The sequence below is a fragment of the Anser cygnoides genome, chromosome 3 (genome assembly GCF_040182565.1).
Source record: "Anser cygnoides isolate HZ-2024a breed goose chromosome 3, Taihu_goose_T2T_genome, whole genome shotgun sequence".
Lineage (NCBI taxonomy): Eukaryota > Metazoa > Chordata > Aves > Anseriformes > Anatidae > Anser > Anser cygnoides.
Window position 1 is genome coordinate 69,621,267 of NC_089875.1, and position 14,303 is coordinate 69,635,569.

A 14,303-nucleotide genomic window follows, 5' to 3' on the forward strand; every position below is an offset into this window, starting at 1 on the left:
GTTTACTTTACCCAGAATTTTACTTTTGGGGATGTTTTGGTTAAATTGTTTTGACCTGGCCATTTTAATTACTACCTGAATTTCCTTCCACAATCACTTGGAGGAACATACTTAAGATTTGGTAAGATTGTTTAAAGGTAAACAACTAGAAATGAAGTATTGATAAAGAAATGTACCATACTGGGGGCTTGGGAGAAAGTGGCATGCTGTGCAAAGATAAGCTCCAAGCTATCAAACTTTGACTCACTACTATATAATTACACTGCCATTTCATGCAACTCACTCAACTGCTTTTTCACAGGCAAGAGCATTTATTTTGAAGGTTTATCATTATTTCTAGCTTTGTTGCCTGCTGTTTAATTCTGTCAAAGGTTCATGCTTGGAATAGAGGTGAATAGGAGACATAGATCCAAAATCATATCACCACAAAACACATTAAATATGTTTTTTCAGATCTTTATGTTCATACGCTTGAAAAAATAGCTGTTGTTAAAGTTTGTTATCTTAGCTCTATTGATTTTAGAGTGCATAGGAAAATGCTAAAGATGAAAGGCAAACTGGTCTCTTGAGAAAATCATCTTTTTAATGGAAACTTTCTGCATCAGGAATTAAAATGTAAGAAGCAACACAGCACACAGGCTGTCAAATTTCTTGATCCAGAGAGAAGTCTGGGGAGGTCCAGGCAGCATAAAAACAGATCACTTCCAGGAGAAAACAGGACAATCCAGTTGCCAGTGTAGCAAAAAAGAGTTGCCCATGGCTTTTTTTTTTTTTTTTTTAACCACATTTCTAACTGTAAGCATTTATTTTAATTGGACTTATAAAAGTAAAGTGACTGCAGTCTGTAGTCTTGGTTTGCTACCTGTACTCATTGGGGAGGGAAAAGGGAAAACAAAAGGAAAAGAAAGTTATACATCCACAGCAGAATGTCACGAGGATGAACTCCTTAAAACTAAAAATCCAGTGTTTGCATTGCCTTCATCTCACTGGGTCACATTCTGGCCTGTGTCACCTCAGTAAAATCCCAAGGATCCTCTACGGTACAACTCTCCTAAAAAAGCTGAAGAGACGTCACTCTCATGGTGAGACGCTGACAACTGTACAGGTCACAGAGCACTGTATTTCTGCAGAAAGTGTACAGGCAAAACTGTAGAGACCTCAGCTTGCCATCCCCCTCTTTGGAGGTTATACAAGGTCTGGTCCCCAGGGAAACTCCTTTCTAAAAATCTGTCTGTGAGTCAGCATTCAAATGTATTAAGACCAGAACATCTTTAGAACTAAGAAAGCATATTTGCTATTTTCCAACTTTTCACTTGTGCGATGTAGATAGCACAGTCATTCAAGCACTCCAGCTGATGAGAGGCAAGCGCAGCATCATCTTGCACCTGTAACATCCCTCACTGCCTCTGCTCTGCCTGTTCCCTCAAAGGAATAGGTCACGGCAAAAGCTCATCTGCCAAAAGAACTGAAGCGATGTCCAAAAAGTCAGGCCAAGTCCTAGTAACTATCCCTTCTGACTCCAGCTCTACATTTTGAATTTCACAGCCAGATTACCAGAGGAAAAAAAAAAAAAGTTACAATGAAATTTACTGGAAAATGCACCCCAGGGAAGGAGTCTGAAGGTATAGAGGCAAGGCAGAATAAATTCAGGATCTGCTAATTCAAATAGATTTAATGACTAAATGCAGAAAAAAGTGTATAATGTATAACTCCACTATAAACCAAAGGCTCAGAAATGGAGGCAAACTGAAAGGAATTCAAGAAGTATCCCTGTACCCCTGTTCATATTTTCAAATAAAAAATGTGAATAAGGTTATCATTAATTTTGTTCTTATTGGTATTTTTTACATGAAATTTTGTTTTTCAGTAGAAATGCATTGGCCAAACCTCAAATACATTGAGTTTTAAATCCAACTGCTTGTCTTTATTAAAACTACAGTTTGAGTTTCTCATGTCACATTCTTTCCTATAGGCACAGCTCTTCTGGCTGGAAGTATGTGTATTTAACCGGTCAGTTCAATGTAGGGTTTCTTGTTAACACCAAGTTTTCATTTAGCATTGCTTTTGGGTGCTGTTTTCTATCACCCCATCTGGCAAGAAGTTGATGGCCTTGTCTCAGACATCCAGGTTTCATCGCTTCCCACTGGACACGAGCTAAGCAAAATATTTGAGCGCAAGGTATTCAGCAGCCAGAAAGTCTAAACATGCCTAGATTTAATAAAATCTCTCCTCAGCACCAGAAGTTACTAAAAGCACATCAAAAACATGCTTTGTAAACTGTGTTCCCACGGGCATTTGAATTGAGATCAAGATCGCAGCCTCTGGATTGAGGGCGCCCGCCTGTTGGCCTACGCTCAGGTTGTATGAAAGATCACACAACGTTGGAATTAAGACTGTTTACCATGAAGATAAAAATAGTCTCCTGTGGGAGATGATGGAAATACCTCCCCCAGGACTGGGAGGCACAACCAGCACCTTCTGCTGCAGAAGCAGGTCCCCCTGCTTGCCCTTTGCCTTTGCTGAGAGTCACGCGTACGTGTAAAATCCAGCCTCGGCTCCCCCAGAGGACATCAAGACATGGGCCATGCTACCTCTGTGGAGAGGGCGAGGGGATGTGCTGATGGGTGGTAGCATTTCCTCCACCTGGATGCCTGCATGGTGGATGTGCGTGGGACAAGGTGAAGGGAGTATCCCCAGGCAGCCATGTCTGGGCTGGGCCTGGCCATGGGGGCCGGCTCATGAGCAGGAGGGTCCCCTGCCCCAGAGGGGCATCAGTGGTGAAACCCGTGCCCATGAATGAGACCCAGCACCATGAGCTGCCCCAGGAACTGTGGCTGGGAAGGAGATGCCTTTCACTAAATGGTGGCAGCCCCAGAAGCAGCAGAGCTGAAGAGTTCTGAAAATAACACCGGTTCCTCACGGCACCTTCCTGCCATCCTAAATCACCTGGATGCCTCCCGGCTCCTGTCTCTTCCCAAAGGCCAGCTTGTGGGCTGAGCTCCTCTTGCCCCTGGGCTTACCCACCCGTGGCCCACACACACAGGGGGTGCACACAGTGCCTTCGTCCATGGGCTCGGAACACTGCCCCCTGCACTAGGGAAGAGGCTACCGTTCTCAAATGCCTGCTGTAGGAATGTTTCGTGCGCTGCAGCTTTTATTGAACGATGTTTATACTGCCAACTACAAAATCGTTACAAGGCACGATATCAAAGTATGTTTTCAGAAGTGCTGCTACAATGTCCTGGCAGAAAACAGCTGCCTTTTTCATCCTTCTGATTCACATTCGCTAAGCAATTAATAACCGGCTTGGCCTCGCTCCAGTGCTAAATACGTTCTATTCCCCAGCGTGCTCAGGCACACGGCCGGGCCCGCACGCTCCGCCGCCCCTCTGGGCGCAAAAATTTCTCTCCCGGTTACTGACTTCCAATGCCACCCTGCCCTTGGCTGCCTTCTCACCGCAACGAAGACCCCCAAACCAGCCTTATTTCCCTCTCTGCCTCATCTCTCCCTGTCCGGCTGCCTGCCTTTTCTGCCTTCACAGAGATGCTCGGGGCAAATTGAGCACCATCTCTCCACCTTCCCCTGCCCACATGGAGTCCTGGGTGCAGAGCTGCTGGCCTGTCTTCTTCCTTCCCATTCCTCCTGCTCCTGAGAGCATGGAGCTTCTCTGCCAGTTCCTATATTCTGGGTTCAGCCAAAAATCAGCATTTTCTGAAGAGCTACAGCCTGCAAGAACATACAGCCAAAGCAAAGAAAATGCCACTGAACTGAGCACGGGGCTTTGTCGATAATCCCCACATGGAGACATGAGATTCAGCTCATCTTCCATGTTGCTTTCCCTGAGGTAATAACCCCAACTTATTAAAAGATACAGTAATAACTGTCAAGAAAGAGTTCTGTGCCTGTGTTTGAAAGATTTGAGTTATGCATAAAAGCAGATGAATATCTAAATAAGAAATCAAATCTTTCCAGTCAGACCTGTGCCCTCCCTGATCACATGGGATAGGAGAAAAGACCAGGGGAAAAACAAGATTTGTTGCCAGATGCCACCCAAACCACTGATGCAGTCTTGACAACATATTAGTTTCCCATACATCTGCTACGACCGTTGTCACTTACAGAAGCATGCACACTGCAAATGAAAGTGGGTTTGTGCTTTCACCACTCTGTGAGTGATCAAGTGAGGCCCGGAGTTAAGCACTTCACCTCTAACCTCTCCACCAACAAACCTGAGTGAGGAGTGCTAGCTCTTTACTGGGCCGTTACGATGGAAGAGAGAGGTCACCACACAATCAAGACCTAAACCTGTCACTTTTCCAGAGAACAACAAAAATCTCAGACCTCTTTGCTTTTCCTGGCAATGGGCTCAAGTGGCTAACAAAAACACAGGGCAACATCGTGGGCCTGAGGCATTTCTGTGTGGGCGAGCATCGCCAGCCCTCCACACTGCCTCCCTGGTGGCGTTGGCACCCAGATGCCATTGACGCCAGTGGAGCAGCTGGCTGAGCCCTGTCTGCAAAGAAGTATATAAAAGTCCACAGCAGTGTTTTCTTTTTTTTTCAGAAGTCCAGCTTCAGATACTTCAGAGCACTTTGTGGAGACTGCAAAGAGAATTTCAAATGATGAAAGAAACTACGGGAAATTAAGGCAAGTCTATAATCATCTGAAAAAACAATGACCGCAATCTTCCATGGCCTTTAAATTAGTCTTAATCTTTTCAAGGAAAGAAATCCCCCACTTTGCAATATGCCCTACTGCAGATGGAATAATAAATATGGTGTAAACTTTTTCTTTGAATTGCATTCTCATTTGTTTGACTCCATAGGGTCCCCAGGAAACATTTTAACCCCTGTGCTGCAGCTGTCCCTCACAACACTCATTTTGCTGCCAAAGCTAACCAAGCAGGAGGTGGGGAGTGCTGGGAGGGGGGCCGAGGGCAGGAAGGGAAGGTAGAGCAGCAGAAGAAACAAAGGAACATTGTAGAGTGCTGATTTCGTAGCCCAAATTATTTACTTACTGACTTCAAAGGGATGCAAAAGGAGAAGGAGGTCAAACAAACCACAGCGTGTTTTTCCCTCCTCCTCGCAGACATTATTTACTGTAATGTCTCTCTTAAAGTAGGAATGAGAATGCAGCAAATGATCTCAAATTGGTTCCACAGCGGTTCTATAAATCACAGATTCCTCCCATGTGCCCAGCTGTGATCGCCCCCCCGGGCATTTGGCAGTGGCTAGGGGCTGGCTTTCCCCTTGGCTTTCCTGCAACCAGCCTCGGGGGATGCCCTGTCTCAGACATGTAAGAAGTCATTTTGGTAACCAGTTGGATTGCCATCATCAAGTATATTTAAAAAACAACAACAACAAAACTGACAACCATTTTTATATTCCTTATATAACAAAGTAGCTTCCAGCCATATTACCATTTTTCAAAATTAGATAGTTTTTTTAGCAACAGTTAGCAGTAGCTAGGGAAATCCTTATAGCTGTGCTGACCTACATGGCAGTACTTCAATGGATTGCCACAAACAACGTGGGCAGCCTTTACTACCCCAGAAAGCTCTCACATTTGCAGAAGTTTGCAGAGATGAAAGTCTCTCAAGACCAGAGCTTTCATTTATTTAGCTGCTAAAATGTAAAAAGAAAGCAGAAATCTCCTTTTGAGCAATTTCTTCTATCAACAGGAAACCATTTTTCAGTAAAGAGGCAACTTTATACTTAGCATTCAGGCTCGCAACCTTAACAAGGAATAGAGTAAGTTTCACTTAAACTTAACACAAATGTGAACCAGAAACTCACACGCTGAAACCCTTCCAGTTTCTCTGTATACATAAAGATTTGATTACTTTTGTCACTTAAACAATTAACTTTCTGGAGACCAACCATGTCCTCTGAATATACATCTTAGGTACTTGTGTCATGATGAAGCCTAACACTACCTGGCTACATCTATGCATGTGAGTAAGTGACAAGAAAACTCAGATTACCCTAGAAATTACAGTACCAGAAAGAGAAAACAGCAGCTACAGCCTTGATAGTGCCTTTCCTATAAATTATTTATGAAGACGCAGGATTAAGAAATTGCTGCATTCCGTAAAGAACAAGATCGTGCAACATGTAAGGGACGAAGTTTATACAAAAATTAAAATAGCATCATACAGTTCTCTTGCTTTGCTTCTATCGAATACTCAGAAGTAGTAGCAAAAGAGGCTTGCCTTTGCTTTTCAGGACGACTATCTGGTTCCATCACAATCTGTGAAAGACAGACAGTACCAGAGTACATGTCAAAAATAAGCATGTTTTAGTCACTGCTTCCAGGACTTAGGCAGTGTACCCAAATGTAGTCCTACAGAGAAGCGAGTTTCAGCACTGGAATTTGCTTTTCAGCATTCTAAATACAGCAATCTTGAGCCTGTGGGTGTGAGAAAACTTCTCTATGCCTTTTAACTGCTGCAACAAAAAAGACTTTTACTTATTTATTTATTTATTCAGTGCATAGCTGCATATAATATTTATCAATGCCTTTCTTTTACGAATGTGGCATATTGCTGTGACTCATCACCTCAACACTTTATTACACTGTGAGTTTTGGGGAACAGATGTGAGAATGGATTTACATATTTATGGATGTTTCAGAGGAATCACAGGTGTAGGCTCCCCATTTTTCAAGATAGAAGTTGATTTTTTATTTTCCAACAAACATCTGCCCACCTGAAAATACATGGACCCCACATTAAGGTGTCCATCCTCAAATGCAGAGGTGCTGAGAAGGCACAAGCACTTGGTTCACTGCCCAAGCACTGGTTGTAGCTGCACACTGAGGAGGAACCTCGGAGGACTGTTAGTAAGTGGGAATGTGGTCATGCTCCTCCACCAGCCACTCATGTAGAGTGGACCTTGGGGAAGCTCCAGGACTGTAAAGGCTATGGGGAATAAATCTCCCACAAGCAGGCATTTATTTCCTATCCCTCTGCTCACAATACTGCAGCAGTGCAGCAGGGACAAAGTGGGAAACGGAGCTCCCACTACCCCATGCTGGCCCCACTGGGTTTGGTGGGGCTCTTCTACTATCAGGGCACCTTCTCTGATTCCCCTAATGTGGGGCAAATATGCAGTTGGATTTCTATTAAGGGCTTTTCAGGCAAAGTAGGAAATGCTAATCTTAACTGAGAGACATATCATATATATGCAAATTGCTTGCTCTACTTTCTCCATCTGTTTTTTTTTTTTTCCTAGGTTTTTCTCTTTGCTATGCTTTACTGGAGATTAACTTACAGTATATTGCACTGAACTAGGACTGTGTGGGAAACATATGCTGCAAGCTCAGGGCCAAACTCGAATATTGGGTAGCACAGAAATAGGAATATTCACAGCCGTGGTAAGTACTGGCAAACCCACAGGGACAGGAAACTCGGAGACACCAGGTTAAAAAGAGGCTGAAGCAGAGCTGTTCCAGTAAAGGTAGCAGGTGGGAAGGCAAGATTTCACAACAACTTTAATTTGGGTAAGAGCAACCGTCTGAACGTGATAGGACGAAACCCCACCACCACCACCTTTTGTTTTTAATATGCAGCTCCCTTGTTAGTGTGATACAAGCCAGGAAAGACTGATATTTATCAGTGATTAAGGCAGGTCGATTTTCTTAAAATCATACCTGTCCTGACTTACTAGCACAATCACACATTCACTTCCTTTTGCTTGTATGACTAGATTTAATATGTGATTTGTTGTGATATGTGATTGAAAGGACAACAGAAAGCACACTTCTGTCAAAGCAAATTATGTAAATCCTACTTTATCCACTAGGTATAAGTTACTAAATATCTCAAGAGAAAATGGGTTTGTGAGGGAAAATAATTGCCATTTATTCACAAGACTCAATTTTCTGCTTTGCCTTTTGACTCATTTAACTTATAGGAAACCAGCTCTTTCTACCATAATTATTGCAATCGAACAGCAAGTGGTTCCCTACAACTCCAGCAGAAGTGGCAGCAAAACTAACTGAACTAAGACACATCTACGATCAAAGATGTACATCAGGCTTCTGACCTGGAGCACTGAAGGTGAGAAATGTTTTCTTTCAGTATTCCCATGCTACTAGCCTGCCTGATACTCATCATCAAAGCATTAACCAGAACGGTACACTCAGAATCTCAGTAAAACATGAAATGTTGTGGTCTCCCTGGTTTGCTGTGGTTACATCTAGTTGGCGTGAACTATATTTCAAATTTTAAACATAAAAATTTTACCAGCCATGGTATTATGTAAGTACTACATTACTGGTTGTGACACTGTGTGTGAACCACAGCATCATTTCTGCCACTTTCAGTCTTCTGTGACTTGTTAATATGAGATTGTGTAAAATGTATTTGCAAATAGAAGTGAAAAACAATGCACAAGAGAGTGTTTTTATACCACTCTGTGTACACTACTTACACTGCAACTCCATATTTTCCTTTTATTTTACTGGATTTTTTTAAATTTATGTATTTATTTTTGATTAGCCCCGATCTTGTTCTCCTGTTTTCAAACAGCGTATGGCAGAAAGGTATGCAATTTTTCACTCACCTTAAGAGTGAATACTTCAGTGCAACTGCTCAGACACTAATTTATTTTGATAAAACATTATTTTGCTTTCCACCTACAGAACAAAGGGAACTAATTTCTTCTAAAAAAGAGGAGATTCATTTTCAAAGCAGAAGCATTAGCACTTCCTGAAAATCAGTTAGTTCTCAGATACATGTTTTATGGACAAGTTTAACTATACCTCTTCTACCTGTGATAAAATACTAATAGATCAGCAAAAGCTGACTCCTCGGGCTTGAAAATGTTGACAGTTCTGACGGCCCACGTTCTCATCATTCATGACACAACACTTCATATTACAGCTTACCTGCAGAAATTCTGTTTTAAAGCATTCGGTGAGGGCACACAGACTATGGCTCCGAGGCATTTCAACTTTAATTCTCCCTTCCCTGACACGGAAAGCGTGGGATAATACAAAACCCTGGCTTTGGGAGCAAGCTGAGACAACGTGGATGGATGGCAATGTCTCTGGTGTTAGCCCTGAAACTTGCTGCTAAATCCTCCCAGTGGAGGGGCACCCTCAGGATCTTTGAATTTACTTTACAGGTTTGGATATACTTTTTCATACTCAGAGGATAAAATTGACTAATTTTTTATTCTGAGCTTGTTTTGCAAAGGAAGAATGTCTGACTGTTAAGTTAAAGCAATCCTCCACCATGGTACTGGTATGGCACCTGAGTAAAATAGATGTAAGTGGTTTCAAGAAGCTGCACGTTTCTACTCTGTGCAGCTGCAACAACAAGGCTCAGCCATGTAACAAAGTGATTCTGTTTGGATAGATGAAGAAACCCACCTATGTTTCCAGTGTTTTGAGGTCTCTCCTTACTACTCCATGAAGAAAAGGTTTGTTTCATTTCTTACAGGACACATGGGCCTTTGTATAGCACGAGAGATCACATCCAGAATTCCCCATGTGTTTTTGTAATTTGAAATAAAGCAAATAAACACAATTTTTATTCAGTAGACATGAACATCTGGAAGATGACATCAACATGACTTCAACTGTAATGTCAAAGCGTTAGACTGAAATCCTATACTGTTGAACAATTTGCGGTGGGAATGCCAGAAACTTGAACATCGCAGATTAAAACTGTGATGGAAACAAGGTTTCTGCGGCAGCTGAGGGAAGGAGCAACATTTTGGAGCTCTGCTAAAGGTGGGGTGGAGGAATAATACAACAAACTTGTAACTGCCTGATGAAATTACTGCAACTACAGTAGCAGCTTGAGCCCAAATGTGATACTAAATACCAAAATGAAGATCCTGCTCTAGAAGAGGCTATGGATCTGCATTTCTAGCTTTGACCTGCTCTGCCTTCCCCATTTATTCTCCTGTCCTTCTTCAGGGTGTTTGAAAACACCTTTACTGGAGCTCCTTGGAGATGAGCAGAGAGAATATGGGCTGAACAGGCTCGTGCTTTCCTCTGCCTACGCAGAGGAGCGGCGTGGGGCTGTTGTACAGGCAGCTGCTGTGGCCAGGCAGCAACCCTATCCCACCAGGGAAATGGAAATAACGAGCAAGGTTGCTCTGGGACTGGAAGTGCTAGTCAGCAAGGATGAGAAAGTCCCATCAACACCAAACTAAACCTTCATATCTTGGAAGGAAGCTCCTGAGAGGCGTGTCCTAGCTCTGTCGAAAGAAGAGGCAGGCAAAGAGGGAATGCTTACCTTTCTAGTAGTGCTCTCAGCTCTTGGGCTTAATTACACAGCATAAAAAATCCTAACTACTGGCAGCCTCCCTATGTGCAAGTGTCTAGTAGACCTCAGAAACATGGCTTTAGCATTCACACATTTTTCACAGACAAAACAGGATTTAATTAGATAATTCATAATTTTTGCTTTCAGAATAAATGAAGATATCTTCATACTCTTAAAATTAGTCATGACATTACTTTTTTTTTTTTTTTAATTTAACATAATATTATTATTTTTATTTTAACATCACTAGTGGATTGTCCCAGTTTGAAGTTTCCTAATCCCAGTGGTAATTCTAATTAAGCCTTCTGGGGAAGCTGTGTGCTTATTCTTATGCACTGCTATTAACATTCTTTTTTTTTTTTTTTTTTTTGATTGCAGATAGTTGGGATCCAATGCCATTCCACTGAATCCAGTCAGAAGGATTTTATTTTGATTTTGTCTGGCTTGTTTTATTCTTAACAGATGGTGCGAACCCATGTGTTGATGAGTACATGCCACAGGAGAGCATCTGATACAATACAGCCAGCCCCAAACCTCCAGCAATGTCTACACTGAGGACTTCAGTGCACACCACCACTATGGAGCACGCTTCTCAGCATTGTGTGTTGTCTCAGGTGAGCTTTCTAAACTGTCATACTTCTGGTGTCCAAAATGGCTTTGAAAAGGTACCTCAGCTATCTCTATGTAGTGTAAACATCCTCAAACGTGGTGTTTTTAAAGCTATTTTTTTACTGAGCTAAACACATAGCTCCAGTGGACTATAGGTGGCATGGTCTCATAAATACAAATTAATGTATTTTTGCATATGCAAATCAACATTTAATTTGTATGAAATATTATTCAACAGCAATGCATGTTATGTGCATGTGCAGATAGCTCAAGGAAGAGCTTTCCCAAGGCATCTTTTTCCTCCCTCCTTTGCCAGTGAGACTCCCAGAGGCCTCCCTGTCTCTGATTTCATTTGAAATATGTCCTCTGGTAACCTAAAGAGAAGTACATATAAAGGGCTTAGAGCTATTTATAGCAAAGTCTGTGCAACTAAAAACATGGTAGTTTTCATGTGGTGGGTATACACAGCACTTATGAACTGCAACCGGAAAACTGTTGCCTCCGTCTTCAGCGATTCTAGTCAGCATTCACAACGTGACACAGAGGGAGCCAAGGAAGGAAGTAGACATAAGGACAAAATGCAAACAAACTGAAAAATTTACCAATCGGTTATATGTAGAAACTGTGGAGGGTGTGGGGTGTGTGCATACAAGAAAGATTCATCTTTATCTGCATTGCAAACTGCTGGAAATGGGTATGCAGACTGGATTAGCATTATCACACCAATATTCTTCAGTACGTGTTTTGTGCAAGTCCCTGAGAACAGGCATATTCTCTCATAATTACTGCATACACTGTTACCACATTAAGTAACAGCCTTGACTCAAAAGCCTACTGCCCCTAAGTTCTCCCAATTTATGCGAAAAAGCTGAGCATTGGGTGCAACTGTCAACAGACCCAGAAACACTGCAACCAAAGTTCACATTTGGATGCTGATCTGCAAATCCCACATTAGCTAGTGTCACTGTCGTGCCTTATTTTAAGTGAAAATAAATGAGTTATACCAAGAGTGGTGGCTTCAGTCTTGCTCTTAATAGAGTGAAATCCCCCTTGCCTATATGCCTTCCTACAAATAACCAACCCGCAGATTGGTTTTAAATCCAACTGGCCAGAATTTGCTTAAGAAATGTAATAGAAGATTACTTAAAACTCTGAAGAAGGAAGACTCAGATTTGACGCTGATTTAGGTACCTGCTGCCCAAAATTACATCTTTCAGTCTCCTGCTCAGTGAGACCAGAAGACTGGAGAATGGTGAAAGGCAAAGGTAACGTGTTCAGATCTGCTTCCCTTCTACCTTGGTCTTGACCTGCTGGAAGGAGACCTTGAGAAGGGACACCAGGACATGGTTGTGTGAGGCTGGGCAGGTAGAGAACAAGGTATAATCTGTGGTTGTCAGCTAAGAACTGGCAAGTGAAACCACAAGAGAAGTCAAGATCAGCATACAGAATAATTAAAATGTGCTTATTTTCCCTTTTATTATAAATCCCACAGTTAGTTTATCACTCATGCACAGTCATAGGTATGACATTTGTCCCCAGGTAAGATGTACTAAGCTCACAAATATGTTTTAATTAAAAGCAGCTCCCTAATCACTAGGCCTTTCCTGTCATCAGTCTATGAACAACAAAATGCTGTTTCATAGATGTCCTCAGACAACGTACATCTTTAACATGAGCAGAAAAAGAGCTGACACACAGGTTCTGCACAGTCACCTCAGTATGAGCTACACTATGAAGCAACAACATCACAATGAAAACGGGGCCTCTCCCCAATTTAAGACTTAAAAGAACAGAAAGTATGATGGCAGCTTCATCCCTGTTTTGTAGCATCCCTCAGGATAGACTGAAAAGACACGTGAACTTGTCATCTGTAGGTTCTGGTCATGGAAAAAAGCAGATTGCGCAGCCAGTTCATTAGATGACAGAAAACTGCACTACTTTATTTTTTATATATATATATATATATATATATATATAAATCAATATATTTAAACTGGTGCATCTGTCTGTGAACCAGCTGGTGGGAGACACCAGTGGTGACAAGATTCAGAATTAGCTGAAACTCAGGCCTGATTCACTCCGGCACTTCTCGTGCTCCATTACAACTTTTAAGTCAAGTCAAGAAGCTTGTGTAACAGGAAGTTTGTCTCCACTTATCCTTATCTCCTCTCTCCACTGGTGCGGCTGCAGAACACTTAGCCCCTAATTTATAGGGCAATATCAATAAACAAACAAGTAGAATAATACCCCCCCTATGGAGAAAGGGAAGATTTGGGTCAAAATCTCTTCCGCTCTCTAGACACAGGGCAGGCTATCTTGTAAAATTGAGTTTAGCAATATGTTTTACCTGGTTATCTTAGTACATGTGTTTCTGTGCTGTTGGTTTCATGGTAGAAACATTTCGAACGTGAGTAAGAAACAATGTAGGCACCTTTACCACCCAGTTTTGGAATACAGACCAGGAGTTGGAGTCATGCTTAATTGCTGCTTAAGTGCCACTGCATGCACTAAAACCCCCAGAAATCTCAGCAAACTTACTAACTGACTCTCCAAATGACTTTGTCCTTGAGGTCATCACGACAAAACATCGGTGCAAGAGGAGGCAAAAAAAACACACCACCACAACAGAACATGGATGGATAGAGGGGAAGTTTTTTTTCCATCCCTGTTTCCCAGAGCATATCAAATTGGAGTCTAAAAATCAGGAAATATATATTGAGGATAGAACAGCAAAGTTTCAAGAGGAAAAAAAAAAAGCTATTGCATGAAGCTGATAAGTGGAAAGGTCACTCAGCTCATACCAATTTTTCCCTTCAGTGGAGATTTGTATCAGAAATCCCCATTACTAGGAAGTTAGGGAAAAAAAGGTATAAATCAGCATAAACAAAATGCTTTATGGCAGTGCCTGGATGCTATGCTAACCCACACCACCGGGTGTTGGAATTTGCAGCCAGATTTGATACGGGGACTATCGGTTTACCTGAAACGTGCTGTCAGGCTCATTGCTATGCCTAACTTCCAGCACTAACTATTTTAGCAGTAGCTGTCAGTGAACGCCTCTAAGATGGATGCACCGGGCCGGGCAGTGCCACAGCCAGGAGCTCGCAATTCCCCCGCAGCAAAAGCCAGCTGTACTCGCAATTCACACAAGAAGCTCAACTGCGAGCCGCACACAAACAGAGGGCAAACAGAGCAGCTCCCGGGCCCTCGTTTCACCAAGCTGCGGGATCCCAGCGAAATCCCGGCCAAACTTTGTCTCGGCCAGAGCAGGCGCTGCTCTTCCCTGCGAGGCTGCAGGTGAGCAGCCCGGGCTGCGGGGCGGGGGCAGCCGGCACCGGGAATGGGCTCCGGCCCCTGCAGCAGCCCCAGCCCCATCTTCATCCCCATCCCCATCCTCATCCTCATCCCAACCCCG

The 14,303-nt window shown here is 42.7% G+C and overlaps 1 protein-coding gene across 4 annotated transcripts in view; it reads right to left on the reverse strand.

Moving 5' to 3' along the window:
• Positions 1-14,303, reverse strand: part of DCBLD1 (discoidin, CUB and LCCL domain containing 1) — a 48,772-nt gene that overhangs the window by 33,787 nt on the left and 682 nt on the right. The window lies entirely within an intron of this gene.